This window comes from Oreochromis aureus, linkage group 18 (assembly GCF_013358895.1).
Source record: "Oreochromis aureus strain Israel breed Guangdong linkage group 18, ZZ_aureus, whole genome shotgun sequence".
In the NCBI taxonomy this organism is placed as follows: domain Eukaryota; kingdom Metazoa; phylum Chordata; class Actinopteri; order Cichliformes; family Cichlidae; genus Oreochromis; species Oreochromis aureus.
Window position 1 is genome coordinate 30,982,347 of NC_052959.1, and position 14,261 is coordinate 30,996,607.

The window sequence follows — 14,261 nt, forward strand, 5'->3', positions numbered from 1 at the left end:
ACATTGCTGAATTCATTAAACTTCAGTCTTTCATGTTGTAGTTAGTTTAAATCTGAGATTTGCAAAATCATGTAATTCAATTTTATTTACATTTTACAGTGTCTCCGTTTCCTTTTACTTTCTTTTTGGGGGGAATTGGGGTCATATTTTCTCTGCATAACTTCTGTGGCAGTTCTGCACTACACAGATATCAGTTCTCAGTTAAACTTGAATTTGCCGAGTAGGTAAAATTCTGTTTTAAAACATCTGATTCCTAAGATTGAAAGCAAAAATAAATAAATACATTTTCAAGATAATGGCTCCAAACCAATGACTACAGTCATTGCTCCAAGCATGAAGTTTTGGTGCCTGTGTCCACGTTACTAGCTGCACTGTAAGGATTTGTTTCTGATTGGAATTCTCAGCCTGAGCTGAAGGGGGCGCTCCTTAAGCTTTCCGCAGATCCAACACAAGACGAGGACGAACGGAAACGATGCGTCTGTGTTACGGCTCAGCAATGTCTTCAGTTCAGTATTTGAGAGACTTCATCAGGGATAGATTGACTGGCGTTGCTGAAGAAATCTTCTCAGAGGTTAAAAAAACGATCGTCCGGTATGAGGAGGAAATCAACCATCAGCTCAGGCTGCTGGATATCAGCCGGAAACCTGAGATAAAGTTACACATAATCGGTATGTAAAACTGGGATGACTCACGCAGCACCTAAATCACAGCCCAGTTTGTAGAATAAAATCAAAGAGCAGCTCTGAGGTTTCTTATTTATAAAATAATAGAAGTGCTTCTCTTTGTCTTAAACGATAAGCGGCTAGCGGCAGTTTTTAGGCTGGGCCTTGTAATTTAAAGTTAATGTTTTTAATACGACCGCTTCTGTTTATTCCCAGCAGATACACGTGAGTGTAGAGATTATGGAAACGATACCCGATCTGTTATTAGTATTTTAACCATCCATTTACTTTAACAACCAAGTATAATAATTACTTATCTCATTTCATTTATAACTTTCGTGTAAGTGAGAGATGAAGACTGAGACTGTTAGTTGAGCTGTATCAACATAAAGAGAGCAAACTGTGCTGTAAGTTCTTTAAATACAATCGCTTTCAAAGAAACAATAATAGGCAGAGGTTTTCATCTCTTACACCCGTCTTTAATATGAAATTGAGATCATATTTGCTGCATCCTCACTTTAATTTGACCAAGAAACTGACAGAGTATTCCTGCTGTAAAACAAACAAACAAATGTGTGAATGCCTAATTAAAAATGAATGCACTCATTTCCAGGTGAACTAAAACAATTCGCATGACAAATGTGCTTTTCCACTCAGACTTCTGGTGTAAAAAATCTCATAAACAACACAATAAATGCTTGCAGGTCCAGTATAACCGAAACTGAGTAAAATATCATGCCTGTGTCACAAGATATAGAATCCACAGCAGAATACAGTGTAAAAAAAAGCAAGTGAGCGATCGGGGAAAGTTCACGGCATTCTCTCTCTGGCTGCATTCCTCGACTGTTGTCTAGGAAAGTTTTCTTGGCATCAGGGCAACGTTGGTTTGAGGCAAAAATTACAGTTTTTCAGATGTTCCACAAACTTTTTCCAGATCTTTATCATTCAGGGTCATTTTACATCACCCTCAGCAGTGGCTCAGCAGTCTCTGCTCCAAGTAGGTTTAGCTGTTTATTACACTTTTACACTACATTATTACACACTTAACAAGATCACATATTTGTTTCAACAGCTAATCAAACTTTATAATTTAATTTAATTTCTTTTAATTTAGCTGCTTTCTATATTGTGGTTGCAAACAACACATTTGTCCTTGAGAAGCCCTTAGGGCAAAATTATGGTTCCGCAATGGCAGTGCCTTAGCAGTCCGTTGGCAGACTGTGGGCAACTACTCATAGCCCATCTGTCTGCAGAGATCATCTGTGTGTACAACCAGTCTTTGGTCTACTCATGTTTGTGCTGTTATTAGTCTATCTGCCAGGAGAAGATTGAAGATAGACAACAAGGGCCGACATCAACCGAGTGTTGATGTGTTGTGGTTTTCTTTCCTTTAATATCTAATAATAATAATAATATACATTTACATAGAATTTTTTCATTTCTACTTCTTTAGGTTGGTATATTTTGCTTCCAGTAGGCTGTTTAATTCAAGAAATAAATGTGTATGATCTGTCTCATGAAACACATGCGATCGTGCAAAAGTTTAGCATGGAGCTGCACTGTTTGCATTACAGTTGCAATCACGTGTTTATACTAAATGCATGTCCATGTTATTATAATGTATATACAGCATTACAAAACAATGTTTTGATTAAAAATAAATAGATTTAATGAACCCTACTGATCAGACTCATGCCTGTGGACCTCAGTAATATAGTTCACAGGTATGTGACTTCCTTAATGTGCCACTTACCTACTCTGAGTGTCTTCCCCTCCAACAACAGAAAAGCACATAACTGTGGTGTGGGCCTCCGTTTGTGAAGGCACCAGTGCCCAACATAAGTGGGGATTGAAAGTGTGACAACTTTGCTAATAAGACTGTCAGAACTCATAGGAATACCCTTGAAACATTTCACTCATATGTGGGGGACATGGTTACATATGCTGGGATATATTTGTTCAGGTGTGTGTTTTTCCATCATCACATTAGTAAATGTTTTCTTGTGTGTTTTTGTTCCTCAAGACCTCCCACACGAAGATGAATGTAAGGAAGAAGAGGATCTGGATAACCAGCAGGTCTGTAACCAGGAGAGCCACTCCAGTCTGGACCAGCAGGATCCAGATTCTCAGCAGACTAAAGAGGAAGAGGAGGAAATTTGCACCAGTCTGGAGGGAGAACAGCTTGTACTGAAGCACGAAGGCAAAGGCATCCTCGTCTGGGCCAGGGAAGACCAGGACGGAGTAAGTGACACCAACTGGAAACCTGAAATAAACTTACACAGAACAGGTATGTAAAACTGTAAAGGTCTTAGAAAAATAAATATGACTCAATTTGGATGCTAATCAGAGCTCGGAGTTACTTTTAGGAAGAATTTAAGGACTAACTGCAATAAGTAACTTTAATGCATTTTTTTCTAAACTGTGAACATTTAACATTAAACCTACAGTTTGTGTCAGTTGAAGGTAAAAGCACTTTATCCAATCTGAATATAGGGATTTGTTTATTTATCAATAAATATAGCAAAACATGAGCACAAGTTAATAGCAGCAGAAGCTACAGTGTAACAAAGTGAAAGTTTTTCCTACGTAGAAGAATTTTTGACACCCGCCAAAATAAAACCACAAGAAACAAAATTATACCTGAGTGTAAAAAATCCAAGCATTCTGCAAACGTGTTTACTCAAACACCCAGTGGTTAAAGATGCAGAACATGAGCTTGAATATGCCCGATTTCGAACAGTAAGCTCACAAGCCTTCGTTATGACAATGTTAATGTTTCAGCATCTGTGTCCAAGTCCTTACTGTGCCCTCTCAGTATCAGAGAAAATAAAGACCCAACAGATTAACTTTTGTTTCTAATAAGAATGTAATTATAGCAGGAAATCCAACATGTTTATTGCTGTTAGAATCATCTGCAGCTAACGCTTAATCTTACACTTCCTCTGGGAACATTATCAATATTTTGATGATGAGCCAATTTCACGATAAAATTTTTCTATTTTACATACTTACCTGTTTTTGCTGTCACATGACTATGCAGGCATAAAATAGTGACACAAAAGTTGCACATTTGGAAAAATCTAAAGCAGCCTTTATTTATAAACCATTTTCCAGTCCACTTGTCTTCATGGTAAAAGTGGAGGTTTCTTCCTGTTAAAAGGGAGTTTTTCTTTGGCGTTTACGCTCATTGCTTGCTGTACAGCTGCATTAATGATGCTTCTTCATCCTACCATCATGAACAATCCTTCCTTCCTGAATGTAGACAGTGGCATTATTTCAGAGTCAAGCAATGCTTTATCGAGACTACTACGGATGAAGATTAAAATGTATTTTTTTCAGATGTTTCAGTTTTTTCTTTTTCAATTTGTCCCTTCAGACCTCCAACATCAGCATGTCTCTAAGGAGGAGGAGGAGGATCTCACAGACCAGCAGGTCTGTAAGCAGGATAAGAACTCCAGTCTGGACCAGGATGACTCAGAGCCTCCACAGATTAAAGAGGAAAAGGAGGAACTCTGTACCAGTCAGGAAAGGGAGCAGCTTGGACTGAAGCAGGAGTCTGATAATTTTGTGGTGACCCACGAGGAAAGTGATCACAGTGAACCAGAAGCACACAGTGACCGGAAACTGTCTTGCAGCTCTCCTGGACCAGAGAGTCAGTGTAACACTGACACAAGTAAAAAGTCTGTAAAGTGTGACACTTGTGGAAAAACGTCTGTAAAATGTGACACTTGTGGAAAAGCTTTTCATGATAAATCCAGACTAACTAAACATTTGAAAATTCATACAGGTGAGAAGCCACATTCTTGTAGCACCTGTGGAAAAAGATTCAGTCAAATTATAAACTTGAAAACTCACATGAGAATTCACACGGGCGAGAAGCCATATTCTTGTAACACCTGTGGTAACTCATTCAGTCAGAAATCAACTTTGGCACATCATATCAGAATCCACACAGGTGAGAAGCCACATTCTTGTAGCACGTGTGGGAAAACATTTACCTGGAAATCAGAACTGAAACGTCATTTGAGAATTCACACAGGTGAGAAGCCGTATTCTTGTAGCACCTGTGGGAAAACATTCAGTCGAAAATCAACATTAAAAACCCACGTGAGAGTTCACACAGGTGAGAGGCCCTATTCTTGTAACACCTGTGGGAAAGAATTTACGGTTTCATCAACATTGAAAACTCATATAAGAATTCATACAGGGGAAAAGATACACTCTTGTAGCATATGTGGGAAAAGATTCATTCAGATTATCCATTTGAAAAGACATATGAAAATTCATACAGTTTAAAGGTTTTTACTTACAAAATGTGGGAGAGCTTTAGTTATGATAACAACAATAATAATAATAATAATAATAATAATTATTATTATTGTTGTTGTTATTATTGTTGTTATTATTATTATTGTTGTTGTTATTGTTATTGTTATTATTGTTGTTATCTCCACAGTAATAATCTAATAATTGTTATTTATATTTATTCCTTAGTCATTTTCTGAACAGGTTTAAAAGCTGCTAGAAAGTAAGACAAGACCAAAAATATTATATCATTATGGATTCAAGGTCACTTCATGTGTTGTGGTGTTGACTTTCTTGAGGCGTAAACTTCAGCATGTGCCTGTCCTCTTGAACTGTATTTACAACTGTTGGTTCTTTTTTTAACTGAAGTATTTCAGTTAATTAATTGATTGAAATTTTTAAGGTGTAATCTCTGAAATATCAGAGCGTTCTGTCTTGTTTCACACTTTTTTTTCTCATATTGTTTTACATAAATTCAGAAAATGTTTTTTTCACTACTTGAACTTGCCTCACTCTGTTTTATAAGTCTACTTTAATCAATGATGCACACATATGATATTTATGTACTATAACTGCCAGTTTACAGTGGAAATTGCATGTAAATGTGACAGTAAATAACTTTTAATATGTTAGTCTCATCAATGCTTTTGACCCTAAATCAGACATTTTAATATGGAAGTCTAACAAATACGTACAAAATAGATCAGTGAGGGGACAATTAATCTATTTTACAGCATTGTTGATTTTGTGTTTTCCATCAGACTGGTCAGTGGGCAGTGATTTCAGGTTAGTTTTACAGCATATGTTACCATGGTGATATACCTCAATAAGATGTAAACCACCTTTCTAATACAAAAACCATACTGAGACTAGGTTAACCTAACCTGAATATGATGAAACCCTGCTTTGTAGTACAGAGGGATGTACCATGAATGGAGATTAAAAGGTTAGATTGTGTCAGTGGCTCTCTTTTTTCCCTTGCTAAATCACCAAGGTAACTGATTCTGAACACAAACCCTGCTCGGTAGCAGGTTATGTTCTGAGGTTTGATTTAAAAATCAGCTGGAAGTGCCACACTTTCACTGATTTTTTACCTAGAGTATGTTTTTAGTACAATGTATATTCTCTGCTGGGTGAAATGCATTATCTGTGGGCTAGATCATCAATTTACCAAAAGTCTTATCTTTTTTGCAACACTGATGCATTTTACTGTCAAACTGATTTGTACTTTATAGATTTTTATGGCCTTTTATCATTATTATCTGATTGGAGAAGGCTGCACTCATATAGGAATCACTTTGTATGGAAAAAGAATCATACGATCTATGCCCATTTATGTGAGTGTGTGCAAAGCTAGCTGTGGTCTATTCCCCACTTGAATCTCCTCATACAGTCCCGATCAAAAGTTTAAGACCACTTGAAAAATGGCACACAAAAAAAAATCATATTTTGCATGGTTGGATCTTAACAAGGTTCCAAATAGAGCTTCAACATGCAACAAGAAGAAATGGGAGTGAGACAAAACATTTTTTTGAGCATGCAATTTATTGAAAAAAATGCTTAAACTGAAACAGGTTGTTTTACAGTTTATCAAAAGTTTAGGACCACACCTCCAAAAAACACCGTAAACCCCCCCAAAACAAAAATCAAAGTTCCAAACATAAACTTGGTAATGAGTAGCTCCACCGTTATTGTTGATCACTTCAAATATTTGTTTGATGCAAGCCCTTCCATGAGGTGAGTGGGGCGATCGTGGCTCAAGAGTTGGGAGTTTGCCTTGTAATCGGAAGGTTGCCGGTTCGAGCCCCAGCTTGGACAGTCTTGGTCGTTGTGTCCTTGGGCAAGACACTTCACCCGTTGCCTACTGGTGGTGGTCAGAGGGCCCGGTGGCGCCAGTGTTCGGCAGCCTCGCCTCTGTCAGTGCGCCCCAGGGTGGCTGTGGCTACAATGTAGCTTGCCATCACCAGTGGGTGGATGTCTGGATATGTAAAGCGCTTTGGGGTCCTTAGGGACTAGTAAAGCGCTATATAAATACAGGCCATTTACCATTTTTCCAAGTGGTGAAGATGGTCACACGAAGGTCTGGAACTGTTGTCCATTTTTGTAAACTTCCCTTGCCATCCATCCCCAAAGGTTCTCAATTGGATTTAGATCAGGGGAATGGGCCAAAAAGAGTGGAAGAAGTCTCTTGTTCTGCCGGCATTGTGTACTGTAGTGTTGTCCTGTTGAAAAACCCAGTCGTTACCACACAGACGAGGGCCCTCAGTCATGCTCTCTGCAACATCTGGACATAGCCAGCGTTTGAAGCCCATGCACCTCCTGTGGCACATAGGAAACATCTCAGATGGGATCTGCCTGTCATGCCAGTAATGTTGGAAACCATCAGGACCATCAAGGTTAAATATTTCTCATCAGAGAATAAAACTTTCTATTACCTTTCAATTTCCCATGAGACAAGGCCTTTGAAGACCTTTTTTGTTTTTGAAGCCCTGCAGTCTCAGATGCTGTCTGATGGTTATGGGGCTGCAGTCGGCACCAGTAATGGGCTTAATTTGGGTTGAGGTTCGTCCAGTGTCTTGACAGACGGCCAATTGGATCCTCCAGCTGTGGTTAAACTGAGGGTGATATTAGTGTCATTCTATGTCCTGTATACGTTATATACAAGGTGAAGTGCCGCATGAATGTAACTGCAACAGTAAAGTTTCTGTTTCTGTGGACCACAGTTTTGGGCTCTCTATATTCTCATAGATACAACTTCAATGAGAAATAGTAGAGGGCAGCAAAAGACCAGTGTAGGATCCAGTCTGTGTAACTGAAGAAAAGAAGTTATGAAAGTTAGTTTGTGTGCTGAGTTTTATTTTATTGTCAAGTTTTTTTCTTTTCCCTTTGTTTGTTTTTATCACTATCAGTAATTTCTCTGTTCATTTTTATTACCTGAATTATTGTAGAGAACAGAATCACTAATTTAGCAGATTTACATGATGACCTGAAAAGCATGACATTATATTTTCTTTGGGTTTTGAACAGAAAATGGGTAAACACATAGGAATCATTTAGTGCTTCTCTTCCTGGAATAAAGTCTGATAACCCTCACTCCTCTTCCTACTGTGAGGCAGAGAGAGCTGGAGGTGAGTCGACAAAACATCCAGCAGAGAATCCAGGACAGAGAGAAAGATGTGAAGCTGCTTCAGCAGGAGGTGGAGGCCATCAATCAGTCTGCTGATCAAACAGTGGAGCACAGTGAGAAGATCTTCACTGAGCTGATCCATCTCATCCAGAAAAGAAGCTCTGATGTGAAGCAGCAGATCAGATCCCAGCAGGAAACTGAAGTGAGTCGAGTCAAAGAGCTTGAGGAGAAGCTGGAGCAGGAGATCACTGAGCTGAAGAGGAAAGATGCTGAGCTGTCACACACAGAGGATCACATCCAGTTTCTACTAATGACCTGAGGAGGGCAGCAATGCGCCAGACTGATGTGACCAGTTTCCCGGAAATTCAGAAGAACAGCGGAAAATGCCACAACCCTTACTTATTACTTGTGTTCATGTGCCGTTAGCGCGCATAACAGCGAAATTCTTCAGCTGTTGAAGCAACAGTGAGAGTTCGTAAAAGAAAGGCTGACTGCTGCTGAAGAAATCTTCTCAGGATTTAAAGAAACGATTGTCCAGTATGAGAAGATCAATCGTAAACCCGAGATAACAGTTAGTACAGGTATGGAAAAAAAAACTAACGGTGTCACTGAACTAACACAGGTGTAGGACTCATGTAGGACCCTGATCAGAGCTCAGTTTGTAGGCTAACAGACCAAAACCGGGCGCAGTTCTTTAAACTGTAAACCCAAACTTTAAACTGTAAACTTTGAGTGTTAAACATCCAGTGAAACACACACAAGTGACTTTAGCAGGAGATGAAATCACACATCAAACTCACATAATGAGAAAAAAAAATCCACTCCGTGCAGCGTGACTGCGTCTCACTCCGCGGCTATACGACAGTCCTCTGCGGCGGGTGGTGCACCTCACCTCCGTCAGCATCCGCAGACTTCCCGAGGTGGAGGCAGGCCTGTTTCTCTAACAGGTGTTGTATTACCAGGTGAGGGTGAGCAGATGTGTCACGGGTGCGGCTTTCCAGGACTGGATACCAACAAACCAGGAAGTAATCAGTGTGAATACTTCGCCTAAAAACGGCACTTTGTGGGGTTAGCTAAACACAGCAATCTGTCATTCATATTGTTTAGAAGAAAAAAACCCCTCAGAGTTTAACTGGTGATACTCCCACGCGTAAGCATATCGCGAATACTGCAATAAGCAAATAACGGTGCCTATTCAAAACAGGCGAAAGTTAATTAACGGTACGGGAAATGTTCTTGTCTTCATTATTATTTTCCCACATATTGTTATTACTCTGATGTGACCTGAGGGTTGTCAAACTGACAGACGAAGCGTCCAGTTTACATCAAAAGCAGAGTCCACTCCACTAGTGGCACCTGTGGGGAAGTGCCATTGCCTAAACAATATTAACCTGTGACACACCTGCACCTGGATTCCTAGAGCTTCCTGCTGTGGCAGGTATCTCCTATCAATAAGCGAGCTGCTGAAAGTAGTTTTTATGTGAGCGACATATTCATAGTCTTGCTGAGATATATTTGCTTATGTGTGTTCTCCTATAATCACATTAGATTTTTGTCTTGTGTTCATTTGCTCCTAAGACAACCAACAGTAACATGAACTGTAATAAGGGGAAGGGTCTGGATGACCAGCAGGTCTGTAACCAGGAGAGTAACTCCACACTGGACCCACAGGACCCAGTGCTTCCACAGATTAAAGAGGGAGAGCAGCTTGTAGTGAAGCAGGAGGCTGAGGGTATCATCATCTGGACCGGAGAAGAGCGGCTCAGACTGCTGGATACCATCTGGAAACCTGAAATAACGACATACAGTAAAGGTATGCTAAACTGCCCTTAAAAATAATGAAGTAACATTTCTTTTTCTTAGCATAGCAGGAATCTAAGGGCCAACTGCAATAATTAAAATTAATGCACCTCTGCAGACTGCAGTGTAAACGGTGGCTTGGTGGCTTTTTGACAGCAACTTTGACATGCAGCAGTGGCTTCATTGTTCTTATACACAAAACAAACAATTATCCACACGAACTACACAAAACAACACACTAACTACACTCCAAACATGCTACACATCACAAATCTCTCACATCTCAAAACTCACTCTCTCTCTTCCTACAACAGTAAATGTGATGATAGTATTTAGGAAAAAATTATGGCGTATATTTTTTTATCATAACTCTGGTCTTACGTGGCCTATCAAGGTCAGAGCCAGAAAAGCAGCTGTACCTTATAACTCCATTCCCAAACTAAATTAAATTGGAAGAAAACCAATATCTTTAAAATTCATACATATTTAGTATCACAAACATCCAAATACTTTGCTGAAGTCAAAAATTTGCTTCAGTGTCCAATTAATTTGTCACATTTGTACACTCTAAATTTCAATGGTACATGTGAGCAACAAGTTCACAGTTCACAACCATTAAAGTACTGCGAATCGTTAAAATTAGAATATATTTTTGTCCACTTGTCCCTTCAGATCTTTTGCAACAGTGTGTCTTTAAGCAAGAGGATCTGCATGACCAGCAGGTGTGTAACCAGGAGAGGAATTCCAGTTTGAACCAGGAGGACCCAGAACTTCCATGGATTAAAGAGGAACCAGAGGAACTTTGCACCAGTGAGGAAGGAGAACAGCTTTTATTGAAGGAGGAGACTGATACCTTTATGGTGACTTTTGATGAAAGTGAACCTGAACCAAACAGAGACCAGCTCCTTTCTCACAACTCTCCTGCACCAGAGAGCCAGGATCAAGGAGAAAATGAGCACATGGAATCAGAATCTACTAGAAAACCAGAGCTGAAGAACAGTAACAGTCTAAACAACTCTCCAGCGCCAGAAAATCAGTGTAAAACTGACAAAAGTAAAAAGTCTCTAAAATGTGACACTTGTGGAAAGACTTTTCAGTATGAATGTCACTTGACAAAACATGTAAGAATTCACACAGGTGAGAAGCCTTTTTCTTGTAGCACCTGTGGAAAAAGTTTTGCTCAGAAATCAGGACTGGAAACTCACATGAAAATTCACACAGGTGAGAAGCCACATTTTTGCAGTATCTGTGGAAAAGGATTCAGTCAGATGATAAACCTGAAAACTCATATGAGAGTCCACACAGGTGAAAAGCCATATTGTTGTAGCACATGTGGAAAAAACTTTAGTGTCTTGTCAGCCTTCAAAGCCCACATTAGAATTCACACAGGTGAGAAGCCATATTGTTGTAACACTTGTGGGAAACGATTCACTCAGAAATCTGGACTGGAACCTCATATGAAAATTCACACCGGCGAGAAGCCACATTCTTGCATTACCTGTGGGAAAAGCTTCAGTCATACAACGTCCTTGAAAACTCACATGAGAATTCATACAGGTGAGAAGCCACATTCTTGCATTACCTGTGGAAAAAGTTTCAGTCATATGATGAACTTGAAAACCCACATGAGAATTCATACAGGTGAGAAGCCATATTCTTGTAGCACCTGTGGGAAAAGATTTAGCGATTCATCAGGATTCAAAAAACAAAAGAATTCATACAGGTGAGAAGCCCCACCCTTGTAACACCTGTGGAAAGAGATTCAGTGACATGACGAATTTGAAAACTCACATGAGAATTCACACGTCTGAGAAGCCACATTCCTGTAGCAATTGCGGGAAAAGTTTTGTTCAGATGATACACTTGAAAAGGCACATGAGAATTCATACTAGTTAAGTTTTAAAATGTGCAATGTACTTTTTTTTTTATAGAAAAACAAGAATAGATAAATAATTTATTGACACTTGTATTCTATAGCCAAGATTACATCACTCTATCCAAAAGCTGGAAAGTGACACAAATAAGTAAAAGTCATTATGGATTTGAACAGTGTTGTCCGTTATTTCCCAATGTTTTCTTTATGTTTGACACTGTTTACATGAAATCAGAAAATGTTGTTTTAATTATTTAAATAAACTTATCTCTTATTTCCTGACCAGGTTGTGACATTGATTTTCATGACAGACAAACTTCAGTATGTGCTAAAGGGTTATAAGTTTTATAAATTTATATATATATATATATATATATATTAAATTCCTTGTGAATTTTTAAGTTTGAGGTCCCAAATATGAAACAACATAACAGTGTTGTCCGTTATTTCCCAATGTTTTCTTTATGTTTGACACTGCTTACATGAAATCAGAAAATGTTGTTTTAATTATTTAAATAAACATATCTCGATCTATATTACAGTTCCTGTTGACCTATTCTAGTTGCCTGGGTTTAATTAATGAGGCACCCAAATGATGTTCACATAGTTTGGTTGCAGGTTCACAATTCAAACTAACACTAAATAAATTGTGTTTGCAAGTCCAAATCAGCCATTATTCATATTTAATCTGGTGTATCATTTCTCTCATTAACATACTGGCTGACTTGTTTTCGGCTATTAAACACCTTTACTCTGTATTGATTTACTATTTATGCAATCCAATGAGACTGATTTATTGAAGTAATCAATTTAAATAATGAAAAGCATGAGCTTTTTTTTTTTTTTGCAAATGTGGGCTTTTTATTTCTTTCAGAGAGAGATATAGAATGAGAAGGATTTTTTACTCAGATTTTAGAATTATACTTTTGTTACAAGGAATGTCTCACATAGCTTAGCATAATTTATTGTTGGAAGCAAGCTCAGCCTTAGACATCTGCAGCTTTATTAGTAAAACATATAACTACTGAATTTTCTTTTGATACCTTAAGAACCGTTCACCTGTAATAGTTTGGCTCATAAAAAGGTGTTTGGATGTGTGGTATGACTATGTCTGCTAGTAGTGGTTATAAAAAAAAATCTGTTGGCACTTGTAATTGTCAGCTAATGGTGAATAATTTGATAATTATAGAAGTAATAATATCTTCATCCAGGAAGGCGTGCAGAAAGTGGTCCTAAAGTGATTCACCTCATTTCTGGCGGACAGAACACTTTTAGTTTCAGTGGGAAACTTCCGATCAGATGTAGCGAAATTTTCATGTGGAGTCCCACAAGGTTTGGTTTTAAGCCCCCTGTTATTTTCACTATATATTCTTCCTTTAGACCATATCATTAGCGGTTTCAAAAATATTTCCTACCATCTGTATGCAGACGATATCCAATTATACATCTCTTTTAAACCTTGGGAATTAGACAAGTTATCCACTCTAATGGACTGTCTTAAGGAAATTAATGTTTGGATGACAAACAATTCTTTGCAGCTGAATGCAGACAAGACCGAGTGCTTAATCCTTGCCCCAGAGAATATCAAGCCCCAAATTAGTCAACATCTGGGTGCCTTTTCATCCTCAATAAAAGCTACTGCTCGGAATCTTGGGATAACTTTTGATCAATCTCTGTCTTTTGACGCTCATATTAAATCTGTGAGCCGCTCCTGCTTCTTTCATTTAAGAAATATTGCCAAACTCAGGACTATTGTCTCAAAAGCTGAACTGGAGATGCTTGTCCATGCCTTCATCTCCTCCCGGTTAGACTATTGTAATGGACTCTTCTCCTGTGTATCTAAGGCTTCACTAAATCGCCTCCAAGCGGTCCAAAATGCTGCAGCAAGGTTTTTAACCCACACTCATAAATTTTCCCATATCACTCCTATGCTAAAATCCTTGCATTGGCTTCCAGTTGGGTATAGATATAAGTCTAAAATCCTCACTTTTACGTTTATGTCTTTACAAGGTGAGGCCCCCACCTATATCACTGAGCTTCTCCAACCCTACTCTCCAAAGCAGATTCTTAGATCCACTGATAGTGGTCTTTTATCTATTCCACGGACCCGTCTGAAAACGAAGGGGGATCGCGCTTTTCAAACCCTAGCTCCAATACTGTGGAATTGTTTACCTCTCCCGCTACGCACCATCGACACTGTGGCTTCTTTTAAAAAACAGCTTAAAACACATCTGTTTAGACAGGCATTTGGGTAATGTTCGTGTGTAATATGTTGTTTTGTTTGATATTTATACTGTCCTATTGCTTTGTTTGATATGCTTTTATACTTCCTTTATATTGATATATTGTTTGTTTGACATGCCTTTCATTCTCATGTGAAGTACTTTGTAACAGCTTCTTGTCTTAAAAAGTGCTATATAAATAAATGTTACCTTACCTTTACCAGAAAGGTGAAGACATATCCAGATGTGGTGGCCCAACCAGTTAAAAAACT

General features: G+C 38.6%; 1 pseudogene; it reads left to right on the forward strand.

Moving 5' to 3' along the window:
• Nucleotides 1–469: 469 nt before the first annotated feature.
• Nucleotides 470–12,174, forward strand: LOC116311755 (annotated as a pseudogene).
• Nucleotides 12,175–14,261: the final 2,087 nt, after the last annotated feature.